The sequence below is a fragment of the Spinacia oleracea genome, chromosome 2 (genome assembly GCF_020520425.1).
Source record: "Spinacia oleracea cultivar Varoflay chromosome 2, BTI_SOV_V1, whole genome shotgun sequence".
In the NCBI taxonomy this organism is placed as follows: domain Eukaryota; kingdom Viridiplantae; phylum Streptophyta; class Magnoliopsida; order Caryophyllales; family Amaranthaceae; genus Spinacia; species Spinacia oleracea.
In genome coordinates this window covers 17417012-17427027 of record NC_079488.1, presented here as the reverse complement: position 1 = coordinate 17427027, position 10016 = coordinate 17417012, and the positions used below count along the sequence as shown (strand labels likewise).

Genomic DNA, 10016 nt, shown 5'->3' with positions numbered 1-10016 from the left:
CCACAAGTGAAACACAACGCACATGTAGCAACCATGGGAATCAAGCATGTTGGAGAATGGATTTGATTTTCTAAGTATTGTTTTAGAACATCTGTTAGATCTATGTTTAAAACAATTGGTTTAACCATTTCATATTTATGAAATTTATTATTTCATATTCATTTAATTGTGGTTTAGAATTAAATGATAAGTCCATGTGATTCAAATCATTCAAATTGGATGTCAAGATGGATTCTTCGACAAAGAAACACCCATAAGTGAACTTGAATATTGAAGTCACAAAGGATCCCTAATCCAGGTCATTGAAAGATGGACGACAAATGACTAATGAAGATTAGATTGCAAGTAGATTGCTTAGTTCCGTTTCTTGAACTAGAGTGAATGGATGTCAGAATCTTTTGCATAGATACTTATTGGATCTTGTATCAGATTGACCATGAGAAAACTTTAAGATATTAAAGTCATGTCATAGGAAGTTCTCATTAATGGTGGTTAGAAACCGTTCCTCAGAACATGAGCGATTATGTCTGCTCATTTGAGAATTATTTCGCTTTGATAAGGAGGCTATAAAAGAAGTTATTGGGCGTACTATGAATCAAAGTGAGTGTTCATAGATTGCAAGAATGGATTATCCTCCTATCTTTAATAGGATATGCTGTTGTTGTGTAACAAGGCCTCTCGGAGAGTTAGATACTGTAAAATGCATGGCCGTGTGTAACAAGGCCTCTCGGAGAGTTAGATACTGTAAAATGCATGGCCGTGCTCAGAATGGTTAAGGCTTAACCTTCTGCAAAAGTTTGACAGTTGAACTCTGTAATCCGAGAAACACTTCTGAACCTAAAAAGGATGGCTTGGATCTTACCTTATGTTCAGTAAGTAACACTAAGTGACAAAGGAATGTCAATGCACACTTGTCTGAATGACAAGTGGGAGACTGAAGGAAATATGTCCTTCACCCAAAGTGCATTAAGTCTAATACCAAGGTTCAGATTAATTGCGAACAATTAATTCAGTGAGATTAAGTGATCGGAACAGCTAGCTGGAGCAATGCTTCCGATCAGTGAGTTCTAATGGATATTAAACTCACAGCTTACTCTTGACTGAACCTACCAGGTCACACCAATGACACGTAACAGATCACCGAATTAAATGAATCGGAAATTCATTTAATAGCTTTTCGGAAATTAGTTGGAAAACGTATTATACGATACGACCTTGCATCGGAATCGTATATCGCATCGCGAATATTCGTAAGCTGGGCGACATGAATAAACCGTATCGTACGACGGTGATTCGTCGAATACGAAACGATAAATAATATATCGGAAATATATTAAATCGCGAATACGAAGGGTATCGGAGTTGCCGGCCCGTTAAGCCAAGCACGTAAGCGTGCAAGGCCCAACGAGCCAGCAAGCTCGCGAGCAAAGGCGAGCAAGGCCAACCCATTAGGAGCGAGCACGCAACAGCACGCAACATCAGCAACACACAACGACGAGCGAGCATGCCCATGGCCTAGCTGCTCGGCGCGCGCGCGCTGTGGGCTTCGGCCTGCAGTGTGTGTTACTGGGCGGCGGGTTGTGGTCCTTGTGCTTGTGTATGTGGCCGGTCAAGGCTGTAAGTCTGCTTAATCTGTGCTTTATACATGTTTCCTGGCTTTGGGGATTGTTTCCGCACATGTTATTATGTTTAACTGTATTCCCTTATAGGTTGATGCCTTTGATGGGCACGAAATGCTCACCTTTATGGATGCCTTCAGTGGGTATAATCAGATCTTGATGCACCCGGACGATCAGGAGAAGATCGCCTTCATCAAGGAGCGAGGAACTTACTGTTATAAGATCATGCCTTTCGGCTTAAGGAACGCCGGCGCAACCTATTAGCGTCTCGTCAACAAGATGTTTAGGAGACAGTTGGGAGATACCATGAAAGTTTACATTGACGACATGCTAGTCAAGTCCAAGAAAGCTTCGGATCACATTTCGCATCTCCAACAAGCCTTTGACGTCTTACGTGAATACAACATGAAACTCAACCCCACTAAGTGTTCATTTGGAGTATCTTTCGGGAAATTTCTGTGCTACATGGTTACTCAAAGAGGCATCGAGGCCAGCCCCGACCAGATCTGAGCAATCATCAACGTACAGTCGCCACGGAACCAAAAAGATGTACAAAAGTTAGCAGGACGAGTGGCTGCCCTCAATCGCTTCATCTCCAGGTCGTCAGACAAATGAAAAATATTTAATGACATCCTTAGGAAAAATGAGAAATTCAGCTGGACCGACCAACACGAAACTGCACTTCAACAACTCAAACAGTACTTATCAGAACCCCCGTTGTTGTCAAAGCCGAAGGAGAAGGAAGAATTGCAGGTGTACCTCCCAGTCACAGAGTCGACCATTAGTGTAGTCTTAGTACGAGAGGAAGACGATAAACAGTTGCCCATCTACTATGTCCGTAAGTCTTTACTTAGCGTCGAAACAAGGTACTCACATCTTGAAAAACTCGTACTTGCATTGAATGTCGCGTCTACTAAGTTACGTCCTTATTTTGAATGTCATCCTATAGTTGTAAGACCTAACTATCCAATGAACTCAATCATGAGGAAGCCTGAGTTATCTGGCAGGATGTTCAAGTGGGCAATACAGTTAGGATGCTACGATATCAGGTACGAACCTCTCACAGCCATCAAGTCGCAAGCTCTAGCATATTTTGTGGCTGACTTCAGCCCAAGTATCCAACATGAAGTCGACAAAGAAGTCAACATGATAACCGATGATGGGCTCTCGTCGACATGGACTCTATATATACACTGATGGTTCCTCCAACATACGGGGGACAGGGGTAGGTATTGTGCTAAAGTTGCCACAAGGGGACACCATAGTACAGTCTGTTTGTTGCGAGTTCAAAGCTACCAACAACTAGGTGGAGTACGAAGCTTAGATCTTAGGGCTATCACTAGCATTCGACATGAATATTCGCAGACTTGAGGTACGTTGTGCTTCATTACTAATTATCAGTCAGATTAACGGTTCTTATGCAGCGAAGGATTCCAAGATGTAGGCCTACCTAGAAGTAGCCAAAAGGCTTGTCGGCAAATTCGACCCATGCACCTTGCAACAAATACCAAGAGATCACAATACCCAATTTAATGCCTTAGCTAATCATGGCTTAAACATCAAACCAAAACTCGCCTTAATCCCATAGTCCACCTGATGTACCCAGCCATCACAAAAGAAACTTTACCCATTAGTGAGCAAACCCCACCAACTCAAACTCCCACATCATGGCGCGACCCATACATACACCGGCTGAAACACCACACCATCCCACTTGAAACTACTCATGAAAGGTACTTCCGTATGAGAGCCTCAAGATTCATCTTGATCCATGGGGTACTATCAGGAAATCAGTTGCAGAAATGTACCTTAGATGCCTAGAATACGACGAGATCGAGTCGACACTGAGGAATATCCATGATGGTGAATGTGGAAATTGTGCCGCAGGACGAAGCCTAGCCCATAAAACCCTAACCATGGGATACTTTTGGCCAACCATGAAGAAAGACGCAATCACCTTCGCCAAAAAATGTGATTCATGCCAACAGTTCGCATCCATCTCTCACAACCTTGCGAAGAACTTCGCCCCATCTTATCCCCATGGCCCTTCATGAAGTGGGGAATGGACACAGTGGGCCCTTTGCCACAAGCTTCAGGACAATGCCTCTTCATGTTGGCAATAACCGATTACTTCTCTAAAAGGATCGAAGTAGAGGCGTTCAAACGCAAACGAGACACTGAGGTCATATCATTCATCAAGCGAAATGTCCTTGGTCATTTCGGAATCCTATCCGAGATCGTCTGTGACAACGGTTTTCGGTTCATTAGCAAAAAAACAAGGGAATTTTGCGTCAGATACAACGTTTCTTTGCACACTTCAACACCAAGGTACCCTCAAGCCAACGGACAGGCCAAATCAAATAACAAGATCATCATAAACAATCTTAAGAAACGTCTCGATGAAGCAAAAGGAAGATGGGCAGACGAACTACCTATAATTCTTTGAGCTGACAGGACAGCACCCAAGACGGCAACCAACCGTTCTCCTTTCTCTCTAGTTTTCGGGTGTGAGGCGGTCATCCCTCCCGAAGTCGAGCTTCCTACAGCAAGGAGAAGCTTCATGTCGCCAGGAATGAAAAACTCAGTCCTGTCATATGACATCGACACTGTTGACGAGCTCAGGGAAGCAACATTAGTTTGGATGGCATCCTACCAACAAGCAGTTGCTAACAGTTACAACAAGAACGTACGAGCTCGAGTTTTCCGACAAGGAGATTGGGTTCTGCAAACGGTCTTTCCAAACAAGAAGGATCCACGACATGGGAAACTATCCCCAACTTGGGAAGGACCCTATCCAACCGTAAGACGAACATGCCATCGCTCGTACGAACTGGTCGGCAGAGATGGAAGTCCCATTCTAAGGAGTTGGAACCCGACGCACTTGAAGTTGTATAATTTCTAAACATCTTGGAAATCTATCCTTTTCAGTGTTTCTTTAACATGCAGGAAAGACTGATGTCCGTGACATCATGGCCATATCCCCCAAACTGGGGACAACACGACACGATCTCAGATCGAGACGAACTCGGATATACTCAAAGAGGTCAAAACCCTTGGCGACAACGAATAAAGCTAAGTTCCCTATCTTTTTCTTTTTCTTTCTTTACTTATGATTTTTCTTCATTATCACTACTAACTTAGGCATTGGAGGGACGTTGGCCACTCCAACGGCCAACCCTGACGCCATCATCATGTTTTGCAGATCACAATCTGAAATAAATGCATACAACATCTCGAAGCTCAACAGGCACATATATACAACACGATCTCAGCTAGTACTCCTCACACTTTTTTTTTCTTGTCGTAATTTCATTTTATTTCTTGTCGCGCTATACTGACTTAAGCATCGAGGGGCCGTTTGCTACACCAACGGTCAATCCTCACGCTCTGCTATGTTGACAGTATGATGCCAACATGATAACGAATTCGACAAGAAGAAGGCAGGGTGGAAAAAGATCAAATGCAACACAAAGAAGACATATTTGGAAAAACGAATGCATAACAAAGTCTGACATTTTATTAATATTTTCAATGTTACAAACTACTTGTACGAATTACATATTACAAACTTTACAATTTACAAAACTACAATTTAGGCCATACAAAACTCCTGACACATTACATTGTATACTACACATAAACAGGAATACATATGTACATTTTTTGCAGTTTGCATCTCTTCCTTTGAAGCTCTACTTCTGACAAGCTGAAGGCGTCGCAATGTCAAATGCAAGGTACGTACACCAAAGTTCCCTGCACACAAAAATAAACACAAACCAAACACATCTTTCCAAACACAACAGTTCACACAAAGCAAGCATAAAAATTAAAACCAGAAAATCTACGAATATTTACATGACTTGTCCCCATGGACAAGCCAAAAATCACAAAAGACTGCCGCCTTGAACGTGAAACACAGGCGCAATATATTTTGACCTCACTAAGGCCAACCAAAAAACCATTTTTTGAAAAGTAACCACAAGTTATATATTTTTCAAGGGGGTGGGGAAAGGACTGCTCTCCATTACCTGGTGCCGCCACCATCTCGGCGTTGGGGCTGATTGCAGTTGCACCCTCCTCAATGTCCTCATCATCACTAACGGCACCAAGGGGGACATACTCCCCGGGGAATGCGGTGTTGAACTAGGCAATATCTTTCGCTAGAGTCCAGTCCGCATGCCCGCCCGCTAAGAAGTCCTCCATTATCTCAGCTTGCATTTCCCAAGTGTAATAACCAGCACACCCAAAATCCTTGCTTTGACTTTGGTGAGGGACGTCTGCAGGTCGTCAACTTCATCAACCAGCTCCTCCTTCTCGGCATCCGACGCAGCAATCTTCAGCAGTCCCCTTTGCGTGCTCTGTCTCCAGTACCTCGGCTTTAGCCGTCGCCTCCTTGGCGATGCCACCAAGTCTACCGACCTCCTGTTTTGATTTTTTCATGTCATTTTTTATTTTTACTAACTGATCTTCCAATGTTATGACATGATGGCGAGTAGCCAAAGCAGATTGCAGGGCCTTTTTCAAGAAGAAAAAAAAAGGAAGACATTTTAGTTACCTATGTCAACTTAAGGACGACAATACAAACAAAAGCTAAAGCACAAGAGCGGAGCATACCTTCCAGGCATCCGAGACGCTCTCGCCAGTTGCAGCAACTGGCGACAGGGTCTCTTGACGCTCGCGGCAGGACGTCATCCACAAGCGGTCCACTTATGGCCATAGCTGGTGCAGAGGGGCGTCAGCCGACCCATAGTCGTCGGGAAACTCGACAGTGAGTTTTCTCTTCCGAGATGGAGGCGGCATCTTGAATTCCGCAACCGAAAACGTTCCCGTCTCCCCAGTTTACGGTAGCGTCATGGGAAGCCTTTGGCGGCTTCCGGGGTGACACCACGGTGATGGGTTTAGGCTGGGCTACACTCCCTAGTTTCTCCATCTTTCTCTTCAGCAACGCCTCTGTAAACGGGGCCTTACCAAAGCGTGTCGAAGGACGAGTTTCGGCCCAACAACATTATTCACACGACTCAGTCTCGTCAATCAAACTTGTAATCTTTTTAAGGATAAAGGGCAACGAACCTGACTTGTAAACTAACGCTAACCCGTTTTACCTGTTGAAGTCGACATGTTTGCATGTTCGGAGTATTCCTCTTCCTGTGAGAGTTCTTCACGCTCAAACCTCACGCCATACAAAGCCCTGTCCTTCAAAGGAATCCTCAAAAGAACAGCAGTCTTCTCGACCGCTTTAGCGTCGACCCCGACGGTGTCGAATGATGCCCCTACAAAAAAAACAAGTGAGACAAAGTCAATCAACAAGTATCCAAAAACACAAAATAAAACAAATTATACCTCTACCCATCCATTCCCCAGTCAAGAAATCAGAGTCGGCCCCCAAACTAGCCAACTCCACAAATAAGAATCGACCCATCCACCCGCGGTCGTTTGACTTGTCCCAACACAGGATAGCCTCCTTGTCATCCTTCACATGCAGAAAATATCGGCCGGCCCCGTAGTTTTAGACTTTGTAGGTGTAAACTAAGTCCTCCACCCGGAATTCCATATCCAGTTGGCCGGCCAAGTGGTCGATGAGATGCATGACCCGCCAGACCTACGACATCAGTTGCGCCGGCGGCACCATTAGGGTTTTCAAAACCCCCCTTACCAGCGGAGTGAAAGGGTAAGTGTACCCAATCTTGAAGGGGTACTCGTAGAAACACACCCAACCGGCCGATTGCGTCCGATACCCAATCGGCCCGTTCATCGGGCCGCGGCAGGCAAATTACCGCCGGCGGAGGAAAGCCACACTCAGCCTTGAGCGCCGCCGCGTCCTGGTTCTCCCAGGTGGCCGCTCGAGCATTTTTCTTGTCCGAATGTTGGTCGGACTAAAAATCGAACCCTCATCCAGATCACACTCCACCACCACTCTCTAGTTTTTTACACGAGTAGATTTTGTCCCCATTCTTTGCGACATAAGGAATGGAAAGAAAGAAGAAAGAAGATGAAGAGCAGGCGCTTACCTGGAAGCAGGAAGGAAAAAACCACCAGCTTCTTTTTGCAGTTGAAAAGAGAGAGAAGGAGGAAGTGTGAAGAAGTGGGTAAGGAGGATGGATGTATTTATGGAAGGTTTGGGCGGTTGGATTACCAAAAATCATCATTACATCACGGCTTCAAGTATTGGAGGGATAAGAGGCCATTTCCTCCCCTCTCTCGGAACCAAGGAAACCCATTTCTTCTTTGAACATCCCGAAATAAATTCAAAATGGGTTTGGGGACAATTGTTAGGGGGGAAAATACCCTCTTGTTGACATGTCCAAATGTGCCACCATGGAACACACATAGTTTCCAGCAAGGCAGGACGGTACATCTACCAACTTGCTCCCAACGTTTAAGAAGGCAACATTGGTTACACAACCAATTGAAGTACGACCATAATTACCTACTTTAAGTCTAATTATGTGTATTAATGTTTTAGACGTTACACTCATTATGTAATGCCTATAAAGTGGCTTAGACGGTTTCGTTTGTACATATGAAATTCCTTTTGCTAATAATACCCTAACTTATGCTCTTACGACTTACTCTTGTAATTTTGCATTATCTAGCTCAATCGATTGTTAGCACCATCCTCAAGACAAATTCGTCTTTAAGTGGAATTTGCTCAAAAAAGTATGCACTTTGAGTTTTAGAGTACCCAATAAAGAGACACGGTTTAGATTTCGGGTAAAGTTTATGAATGGCGTATGGTTTTAGCCAAGGATACCAAAGACATCCAAAGCTACGTAATTTTTGATAGTTGTGCAAAGAGGAAAACAAGAAATTATATGGAGATTTATTGGACAAGGTAGGAGTGGGAATCCTATTAATTAAATAAGAGGGATTAGAGAAGGAAAATGCCCAATAAGATACGATAGTGGAAGTTGAGCGTGAGTTAAGAGTGAAAACCCCGTTTTAACGATATGACGATGACATCATTTGGAAAAACCGTTATGTTCGAGAGTGTGAGGCGGTGAGGTGAGGTGAGAAAATCCAAAAGTAGTTAAGTAAGAGGCTAATGCCTCATGTTCACTCGCATTATATAATTATAATACTTTAATTGGTTTTTCAAAGAACTTTTCAATTAAGGCTTTAAAATATATGAAAACAACCTTTGTGTCAGATTTATTTTTGAGAGGATAAAACCAATGTAATTGGTGAAATGATCAATAAATATGACATAATCTTTAAAGCCATCAAGAGAGTGAACCAGAGAGGTCCATAAATCGGTATAGATGATGCCAAGAGGAGCATAGGAAACTAGAGTTGATTGAATAAAAGGAAGTTTCTGACTTTTATTGCATTGACAAGCATTACAATTAAAAGACAAAGAGATAGAGACATGAAGATTAAATTCTGAAAAAAAATCTTAAAAATAGCTACAGATGGTTGGCCAAGACGATGATGCCAATTTATTTTTGGAGCTTTGGCGATAGATAATGCTAAAATATTGGAAGGAGAGGACAACTCATATACTCCATATTTAGCTGACCCCTGGATAAAATGTTTCCCCGTGATTTTGTCCTTCAAAATTAGATAATTAGATGAGAACTCCACAATAAGATATTTTTCGGAACATAATCGGGAAATTAAAATAATGTAGCGAGCCATATGAGGAGCAAATAAAACATGAGAAAGTTTAATTGATTTTGAGGAAGAGGTGGAGAGAGAAAGATATCATGTGTCGAAAATAGGGACCCTAGTTCCAGTACCTATAACAATTTTTTCAGTACCATCGTACGGGTGATGAAGAACAAGGTTGAACAAGTCATGATTGGCATAGTGGGATGCACCGGTGTCTAGAAGCCAAGAAGAAGGAGACACGGTGTTGCTTGTTGTGGCAATGTGAGCTTGCGATAGTGTAGACGGAGGTGGTTGAGGAGGCAGGGTAGGCTTAGCACCATGGAACTTCTGTTGGAATATGGGGTAACGGTACAAGGAGTAGCCATGTGTGTGTCACCATTGGCAGCGCCCTAGATATCCTTGCCCTTTAGGATTCTCATTGTGGGTATTCTTTTGTATTTGGTTCCTACCTTAATGGAGTTGTAGTAGTTATAAGCATTATTGTCATGAGAGGGAGGTTTTGGGGTGTAGGTGCGGACAGCAAAGAAGGTATGACATTAGTGTGAAGGGCTACCTCTTTGAGAAGTAATTTCTCATTCAATTGGTCAAATGTAACGAGCGAATCACGATTACTAGTAGCATCTATGACACTTTGATAGTTAGGGTCTTGAATACCATCAAGAACTCGTTCAATTGGATCGTCGGGTTTGTAAGGTTCATCAAGCACCGGAAGTTGATTTGCACAAACTCTAATAGCATTCATAAACTCAATAATAATCAACGTACCTTTGCTTACTGTAGGGGGTTTTT

At 43.2% G+C, this 10016-nt stretch overlaps 1 long non-coding RNA gene across 1 annotated transcript; it reads right to left on the bottom strand.

Annotated features, from left to right (window-relative positions):
• Positions 1-5127: 5127 nt before the first annotated feature.
• On the bottom strand, positions 5128-8918 carry LOC130466804 (uncharacterized). Its single transcript, XR_008926954.1, has 3 exons — positions 7628-8918; positions 6234-6889; positions 5128-6134 (listed from the first exon to the last, which is right to left on the bottom strand). It is a non-coding gene; the product is annotated as an uncharacterized lncRNA (long non-coding RNA).
• Positions 8919-10016: the final 1098 nt, after the last annotated feature.